Consider the following 10046-nt stretch of genomic DNA (forward strand, 5'->3'; position numbering starts at 1 on the left):
AGATTAGATTTCATTGAGTCATAACTCATGACAAGTGTAATCATCTCAAAAGATGACTTAAGATTGAATGGCTATGATGATTTTATATGATCTGATAGAGTGAGAGAGTGTGATGCTCCTCCTCTAACGGTAATATATTCTTTGCACGCATTTGGTGTGAGGATGGTAATCCAATGAGAAAATTTCAGCTCTCATACTATCCTTCTTCTTTGCAATTGTTGCATCACTACAATTCTAAGAAAACATTCCTTTGAAGACCGCGCATCTGTTGAACGATAAGAACTTGGCCGATGTTAAGGATAGCAATGGTTGCAGCTGGTCAACCCAGTCTAGTGATAGTTCTACGAGATGGCTGAAAGTTACATGAAACCGGGTGTATACCTTCATCTCTATCATCACGAGAGGACGGAGATAGATAGATGAGGATATATTTCGTGTCTTTCCCGCAAGACTCTGCTACACACTCAAGAAGCACCACGGAATAACCACAGAATAAACATCAAAACAATGGCCTGAGCATGCTACTGAAGACCGCGCGGGTTAGGCAAACATGATCCCAGAGGCATAACCACAGAACAAACATCAAAACAATGGCCTAAGCATGCTAATACTTGTATGCCCTTGTCCAAACGGGTACACAATATATCAGGATTCCCAAACCAAACGAGGTGCATATCGTAGCCATGGTATATGCGTATGCTCTCCAAGGGTATTTGTTTTCTCTCATCTCGTTGAACTCAGCAATGAAGGTAGAAACAGTACTCAGGCAACCTAGAAATCCAAATTGTATGCCTGTTGCAACAATGTCGCAAGTCTTAGTATTCGCCTGCACAAACAAATACTTCTGCACGTCAGATTTTCTATTAAAAAGGAAAAAACCGTGGGCATGGATCAAGACAATGTATGACAAAGGTAATGCAGTTGGAAAAACATTGCAATAGAAAATAGTACAGTTCAAGAATTCCCCAAGAAGCTTTTAAAACCTTGACGAGAAAAAAAAATAACAATATTAGCAGTTTATAATATGACAAATATATGTGAACTGTAAGCTTGCTGGACACGAGACAATAACACGCGAAAGGTAATGGTGAGGATGAAGTCATGGAGTGGATGTGGACAGAGATCATATCATATGAGCTTACGACTTTTTTCACAGTAGATAGGGCCGCCATTACACAAGTTGCAGAAACATTGGCAATTAAAGTACCAAATGGAACCACCGGATCCACACACCAAAAGGTCCAACTATGCAACCCAACCATAGTTCCGCCTCGCCGCTGCTACTGTTAAATTCCTCTCTTAATTGTATTCCACCTATACTCCACAGAGAACTTAGCATCAGCAATAACACCGCTAAAGCTACCAAGTGACGCTTGTAGCTGTCAACCCTCCACCTCCTTCTAGAGCTGGTAATACCACAGACTTAGTTCCTCTCAAGAATCTGCCTAAAACCCTTTGCTGTCTCTACCCCAAAAATGAGGGAGTAGGCCGCAAGAAACAAACCTGACATCCGTCACATAAAAGAGGATCTCATATTAGTCTAGCGATTTGAGCTACATTGGGTTTGTGATTTACCCATGGATAAGTTTCGAATAGGCTCAAAGAAAGAAACCAGCCAGATTGAAATGAAATTTAAATATCCTGCTTGCCAAAGCGATCTACATGTCTACTGCAGCAATTCTTTAGAATATAACATCTTACCTATCAAAAAGCCGAGCAGAGCAAAAACCCAATGTCCTTCAACACTGAGCTGGTTCCAACCACTGAAGGTTGTAAGGCTTCCTAAGTAACCAGTTGATAATCCGATGACCAAATAATTGGACGCATAGGATATATCTCCTTTGAAAACAACACCAAACCACCCCATCAAGAAAGAGCCAACCTACAAAAACGCATTAGAAACAAAAATTTGAGTTTGAACATCATCCAGCATTTTCAGCATCACAACCCTTAAGAAATATGACATAAAAAAATTAAAAGATGACGGGAAAAAGTATGGAAAGAAAGGTCTTAAGAAACTTGATAATACTTCGGTGATCATTGTACTGTGTGCATCACAAGTCCCTCCTAATATTCATAAGTAACAGTTTTACAGAAAACATGTTTATTAACACAACATTACCGAATAAAGGGCATATACTTTGTGCGTGTGTGTTCGTGTGCATGAGAAGAGACAGAGACAGAGAGAGACAGAGAGACAGACACCATATTAGAAGGAAGATCAAGGTAGAGAATGGTTTTGTCGCTTGTTACACCAACAACTCCCAGGCCAAACAATTTTTGCAGAAGATATTTCGTCAAGACCTGCATACTGTAGCATGTCAAATAATCTATTTACCACATAGGTTTCTAGATATGAAGAAAGATCTAAGATGTATTACAGTGACATATTCAATTTTTTCAAGACAAACAGAAATATGAACATGCCAGTGCATGATCAAACATTTTCGTGAACAAAACTTATATAATTTTAGAGTACAATAGACCGGATACAATTTGTCAGCATACTATTTACATAGATTTTTCACACAAAAAAAAAAAAGTTTAGCAAGAAAAAGTTCGCAATACAATTTGCCAAATGAAGGCAACAACAACCATAAACCCAACACATATTAGGACTCAAACAAAATGTATATCGGTATATAGTAAGAAACAGAGTTAACTGTGTTACCCCAAGAATGCCAAAAACTGCTAAATTGGTCATGCTTATATTCCAAGAATTTTGGCAACCTTGTTGTATTTTCCTGCATATGAAAACAAAATCTTTGAGTTACTAGCATGATTCGACAAAAAGAAAAGGAAAAAACCATGTTATTATCAATGAAAAAGAAAACCAAATCTTCTGTCCATGTTCAAGGATCTCTAGCAAAGCTTATATACAATATGAAAAGTATCAACTGAAAGCTTACTGGCTTTTTGTCCACGTATATGATTGATCAGTGGAAAGAGGAGATATGATTTCCTTTGGCAAGGGAGTGACAGGGTAAATTTTCGATGTAACAGGATCATGACCCCAGAATCCTTAGGATTGCAGTTCAACGTCCTCTGAAGGAAACAAGCAGATGCTGCCACTGTCACTATGCCTGTTGCTATGAAGAGCCTGATCGCCAATATCTCCCGCCTCTGAGACAGATTCACTTTCATTGTCATCATCTATTTGAGATGGCTAAACATGTGATAAACTTAAAGATCGCCTCCTTAATGAAGAAGTGGCACTGCTTGTTCTATCATTGGATACGCTTCATCGGGGTTCAGTGTCATTAGTCCCACGGTACCCTTCCTCCATAACCACAGCGCTTGATTCCAATGATAACAATAAAATCCAAATGTTGATTGAGAGAGCTAAAAATGAGAGGAACAAATGCAGTAGAGAAAATAATGCAATTACTGCTGCTACAAACGTTGAAATGCTATAGTTTGTGCTTTGGAATCAAGTCCTCCCAACCACTCAGTGTGTCAAAATAATCAAAAGATTTGTATACAAACAAACGACAACAACTTTTTCAGCTCTACTAAGGAAAGGTCAAGATCTTAAAAACATAAAAAAAAAATACATACGAAATATAATGACAACACTCCATACATAAGCTCTAGCAGCCGTGACATGAGGAAAAAGAAAGAAGACAAAACCAATTCGTCAAGATATCCACAAAATTCAACAATAATACAACCTATAGCTCTAAATAAATCCATTCAGATAATATTTATTACGTTACATATTAAGATTATAGAATCATGAATGGTGTCACTGATTCTTCTAAACAATTGGGAGAATGTATGCTTTATTTTTCTACTTGTTTTTCGTCAACAAAACAGTACAGTTGCACTGCAGAATTTTGTTTAACCACAGAGAAAAATAATTGCTCAACTTTTCTAGTGACACCACACGATTTAACAGCACCCAAAAATAGCAAATGCAAGGGCCTGCCAACTAAAGTAATTATAAAGTAAATTTCAGTACCAAACAAATCACAGAACGTCTTTCAAACCGATTTAAATCCAGCAAACCTAATAATCATTTTGACATATAATCAATCATTTCTCTTCAAACTTGTAATACCGAACCTTGTGATGTTAGTGTTTAGGACAGTTTTGAGCTAAATTTCGAGATGTAATCATAATCAAATCAATCAGTAATTGAGCTAAAATTGAGGATCAAGTTGCAGAGATGAGAATAACACTGAAATGGAGTTCATAGCTCCTCAAACCTTCATTGGATTCGATCCACAAAACTCAGCTATGACCTATGCATATAGCCGTTGCAAACCCATCAAAGCATAGCGACTATGATCACCTGCAACTCACATGTATTCACTTAACACATAACAAACTAGACATGTGACAAATTATACGCCATTAAGATATTATAATCCCAACCATTCATTTCAAAGTTATAACCTACACTCAATGTATTAAAAGCGTGAGGCATGGGTGAGGCGTCTGAGGGATAGCCTAGCCTAGGCATGAGGCAAAGCCTCACGGGACCTAAATTTTTTAATATATACACTTAGTGTACATATATATTACATTAAAAAAAGATTATTAATCAATAATCACCCTTAGCACACACATATATTATAAATACATACACACACACACATATATATATAATAGAGGATGAAAAGCACAATGAGCCTACATATAACAATGCACGCAGACAACACACACATCCATTATATAAAAAAATAAAAATCAGAAGAAAAAAAAAGGCAAAGAGATGATAGTGCAAGAAAGAGGTACGAGGCAGTTAAAACCCTACCCAAAATTTGGGTTTGGGAGGAAAAAAAAAATCCCCTAAGGCACCCCTAGGCGGCGATGGCGACGGCTTCCGCCCACTCCTTCAAAACAGAGGCGGCAACCCTTAAGCCCAGCCTCACAGGGAGCCTAGGCACGCCCTGAGGTGAGCCTTTTAAAACATTGTCTACACTACAACCAAACACTTGATTAAAATTTGAACTTCTTCTTCTTCTTCTTCTTCAAAGCTGCATTAGTCGCTTGATCCAACTGCTATGCTTATGCTCCAATACTCACTTCTAAGCTGGTAGCTGGTTTGACTCCAAGTTTCTCTCTAAGCATACAAAATCTATCTTTGGGCAATGCCTTGGTGAAAATATCAGCAAGTTGATCCTCTAACTTGTAATAAATCAAGTTGATAATGTTTGACTATAAATCTTCTCTGATGTAATGGTATCTTCTTCCAATGTGCGTAGTTCTTTGATGGAAAATGAGAAAGCATACCTTGATGTGTTTTTCATATCAGTTTCATCTCCATTCCAATCACTGTCACAATAGTCTATTAGATTAGATTTCTTCCCTTTCTCATATTGAATCCCATAGTCTAATGTGCCCTGAATGTATCTTAGTACCCTTTTGGCAGCTCCCAAATGTTTCTTGGTTAAACCATGCATGAATCTAGCAAGTAAGCTAGCTACATACATGATATCAGGTCTTGTGGCAGTTAAATACAAACGACTCCTAACCAATTGCCTATACACATTCCCATCTGCTTTCTCACATTCATCATCCTTTTTGAGTTTGTCACTAACCACCAATGGAGTACTCACAGGCTTGCAGTCTTTCAATCCAAACTTTCTCTCTGATTAATGAAGATTACATTCTCAGATTGTAGGATTCCCATTCCAAGAAAGTGATACAAAAGACCCAAATTTATCATTTCATATCTCTTCATCATGTCTTGTTTGAACTCATTCAGTAACTCAGTACTGCTGCCAGTGTAAATAATGTCATCTACATAGATTGAAACAATTATGCTCTCATTTTCTCCCTTTGTCTTAATGTACAAGGTTGGTTTACTTGGACTTCTAGTAAACCCATATTTGTGCAAGTGAATATCAATCTTTTCATACTAGGCTCTTGGAGCTTGCTTCAGCCCATACAAAGCCTTTTTAAGTTTATAAAAATTGTCTTCTGCACCCTGTACTACAAATCCCTCAGGTTAATCAATGTAAACTTCTTCCTGCAATACACCATTAAGGAAAACTGATTTCACATCAAGTTGAAATAGCTTCCACTTCTTCTGGGCTGCTAAAGTAATAAGATTTCTAATAGTGTCTAATCTTGCAACAGTAGCAAAAGTTTCATTAAAGTCAATGCCAGGTTTTTGTGTATAACCCTTGACAACTAGTCTTGCTTTATGCTTTTGAATTGTTCCATTTAAATTCAACTTAGTCTTATAGATCCATTTCACTCCAACAATAGGTTTGCCTGATGGCTTGTCAACCAATTCCTAAGTCTTGTTCTTCTTAATCATGTCAATTTCAACATCCGTAGCTATATCAGTGGTAGCATCATTAAAACTTTCAGGTTTAATCATGCTGACATTACATCTAGCATAAATCTCACTCAATGACCTTAACTGGTGTGGTTTTGACTAAGCTTGTCAATCACCACCATCAGTTTGAGTATCAGAGACCACCTGAGTTTGACTTTCATTCCCTTCTAGTTGAACATCTTCTCTCTGTGACATTTGATTCATCTTAGGTGCAATACACATCTTATCCTTTTCAGGTAGATTCAAATTTACTAGAAATGTTATCTTCTCAGCAGTTTCAACATTCCAGTTCCACACACTCTTTTCATCAAATAACACACTCCTTGAAAGGATGACCCTTATTTTCAAATTGTAGATCTTATAACCCTTCTCCATTTTTCCATAGCCAACAAAGATACCTTTCATAGAAGATTCATCAAGTTTCTGCCTCAACTGTCCAAGTATATAACCATAGTAGATGCACCCTAAGGTATATTCTCCACCACTGCCACTTATCAATTTTAGCATTCTATATCCAGTTTGCAATTCAACCATTGCCTTGAATTTCTTGAACACCTCTGATTTGTGATTCAGAAGATAAACCCAACACATTTTAGTAGCATAATCAATGCAGAACAATTCATATCTTCCATGAGCAATGGAAAACACATGTTCCCAGTCATTTGTACATTAACAACATGACTCTCCAATTTTTTATCCTCAAAGATTACAACCTGATCATCACCAAACAATAGATAATAACCATGATGCATCATTTGACCCACACTTAGGAGGTTTATCCAGTCCTGGCACTAACATAACTTCTTTAATATACTTGACACCTCTCTTGGTTTCAATCACCAATGTTTCTTTTGCAATTGCCTGAACAAGCTGTCCATTTTCCATTTTGATTCTTGTTAAGACATTCTTATCCAAATTAATCAGCATAGACTCATGCACAGTCATGTGATTGCTACATCCACTGTCTATATACCAAACATGTTCACCTTTAACTATTGCAGCATAATTACAAGCAAAGAACATAGATGTCTCCTACATTTGCCACAGTTGTGACATTTTGGTTTTCCCTTGAACCTGCAATCACAATAGTGCAAATTACCACAAATTTTACATGTCAACCTTGTGTTCTTGTTAACCCAGGGTTTTGAAACAAATTAAGGCATGTCATTGAACCCTTTTTATCTATAAACTTCCAAGGCTTCTTACCCTTATATCCAGTGGTCTATGATCCACCCTTGTTTTGGTTACTCAGGCTACTAAATGCCTTTTTATTCACTTCTTCATCTTCTGAGTGTCTCTTCAATCTTTGTTCAAATCCCTTTAGAGTTGTAACAATCTCATTTAGATCAATTTCATCTAATTTCTTTGTCCCCTCAATAAAAGATACAATATTTTCATAGGCAAGAGTTAGACTAATTAACAATTTCTCAACTAGTCTCTTATTTGGCAAAGCTTCACCAAACATTTTCATTTTATTCATAAGAGAAAATAATCTTGTCAAGTACTTAGAAAGAAATTCATTATTCCTCATCCTAGCATACTCAAAGTCACGACGAATACCTTGTAATTTCACAGCCATGACTTGAGCATCACCCTTGAATTCCTGCTTAAGAACATCCTAAGCATCTTTTGCAGTCTCCTAATTTGCGATTCTAGGGAAGATTTCATCATTCACAGCTCCTTGAATCAATCCCTAACATCTTTGGATCTCTGGAAATAAGATCTTGAGCTACAAGAAGTTGCTTCTCATCAATCTCCTACCCTTCCTTTGACACCACAAATCCATTTTCCACAAAGCTCCACAGATTGTCCTGAAAGCGATTAGAAAGCGAACTAAGATTTTCAAGATTCAACTTTGATCCGGCAATTTGAAAATAATTTTCATTATGATACACCAAAATTCATAGTTAGCATCCATAAATGTTGGTGCTCGAAGATCAGTGCTAGATGTAGCCATCTTTGTGCGTCTGAGTTCTTCGTTGAAAACCCAGATTAACAATCACATATTTATTCCCATATTCAAATCTAACCAGGCTCTGAGGCCATATTAGTGTTTAAGATAGTTTTGAGCTAGATTTCAAGATGTAATCATAATCAAATCAATCAATAATTCAACTAAAATTGAAGATCAAGTTATAGAGATGAGAATCACACTAAAATGGAGTTCATAGCTCCTCAAACCTTCATTGGATTTGATCCATAAAACTCGGCTACAAACTAGGCATTATAGCCGTTGCAAACCCACCAAAGCACCGTAACTATGATCACGTGCAACTCACATGTATTCACTTAACACTTGACAAACTAAACACGTGTCAAATTATACACCATTAAGATGTTATAATCCTGATCATTCATTACAAAGTTATAACCTACACTACAACCAAACACCTAGTTAAAATTTAAACTTCTTCTTCTTTGTCAAAGCTACATCAGTGGCTTAATCCAACTACCATGCTTATGCTCTAATAAATTGCAGTTTATATACAGAATGCAATATGTAGTTGTTGTCTTTGTAAGACAAATTACAGCAGACAAATCATCACAAAACCCACCTCCAACTTGGACGCCAATCTCGCAATATCCCAACCCGATCAAACATTGTCATGTATTTTAACTATCCCAAATAGCAACGCCTGATGAGTTTGGGATATTGACAAAATGATATCCGGTTATAGCTAAGGTCCAAAATGGACTAAATCTTTTTGCTTTATGACTACTAGGTAGCAAATTGAACAAGCTGGCTGATAAGGATTTTACCACCTACAAAAGTAGGGATAAAAACACTTAAAAATACTTGTAATAGTACAAGGTTATCGTAGTACAACAACTTCAGCAAGGTCGTTCTCGACAGGGATTGAATGAATAATTTATGTAATTACCAAATCTTAATTAATTATTTGAAAACCAAGTTTGGAAAAGGTTGATTTTATGACCTAAAATATTAAAAACGAATTTAATTAAAAAAATTAAAAAAATTGAGAAAGTAAAGAAAACAAAAGAAAATAGTTTTGAAAATAAATTTGAGCACTAGGGTTCAGCCGTCACCTTAACAATGCTACATAGTTCTTCCAATTACTTATGACTTACACATGCATATTTGAAGGTTAGGTTTTCCTAAAGTATGCCATACTTGTAACCTCCAACATAGAACGTATATCTAACATGCAACCCGTCTGTGGTGTCCAAATCGAATGTGAACATGCAAGACTCATTAAGTTTTGTGAAATCCTTTTGAAAAACCATATAACCCTTAAGACGTGTTGTCCATCCTAAGAAGTTACACATATTAACCACAAAAAGCCATTGCCAATTTTAGGGACTCCGCCAAAATTGCATCAAATTACTTTTATAAATATCCTAATGGTGGCCAATCATCAAGACAATATAGTTTCAACACGGTGATTAATAATTCAAAACTTGCATGCATAACATCATAAGCAAGTCGAAAAGAAACTACATATTCTTGCTAAGGCTCATGGCCTTGCCCTAACAAACAAAACTAGTTATGAACAATCATAAAACAAAATATTATTAAGAACATGGATAGAAAACACCTTGAAAATAAACTTGAATCGTCAAAGGCTTTCTAAGTAGTGCGTGCATTCCCCCTTCTCTTTTAACCCTAATGGCTAAAAAGTCTTATTTATACTAGTACAAAATAAAATCCTACCTAGAAAATGTCTTCTAAAAACTAGGAAACATAAAATAAAAGGTTTCCTATTTAAACTTAAATTCAGACTTCTCAGAAAAT

At 36.3% G+C, this 10046-nt stretch overlaps 1 pseudogene; it reads right to left on the bottom strand.

The window, feature by feature from the left end:
• Positions 1-202: 202 nt before the first annotated feature.
• On the bottom strand, positions 203-6883 carry LOC126602987 (uncharacterized; annotated as a pseudogene).
• Positions 6884-10046: the final 3163 nt, after the last annotated feature.

This window comes from Malus sylvestris, chromosome 15 (genome assembly GCF_916048215.2).
Source record: "Malus sylvestris chromosome 15, drMalSylv7.2, whole genome shotgun sequence".
Taxonomy (NCBI): Eukaryota; Viridiplantae; Streptophyta; class Magnoliopsida; order Rosales; family Rosaceae; genus Malus; species Malus sylvestris.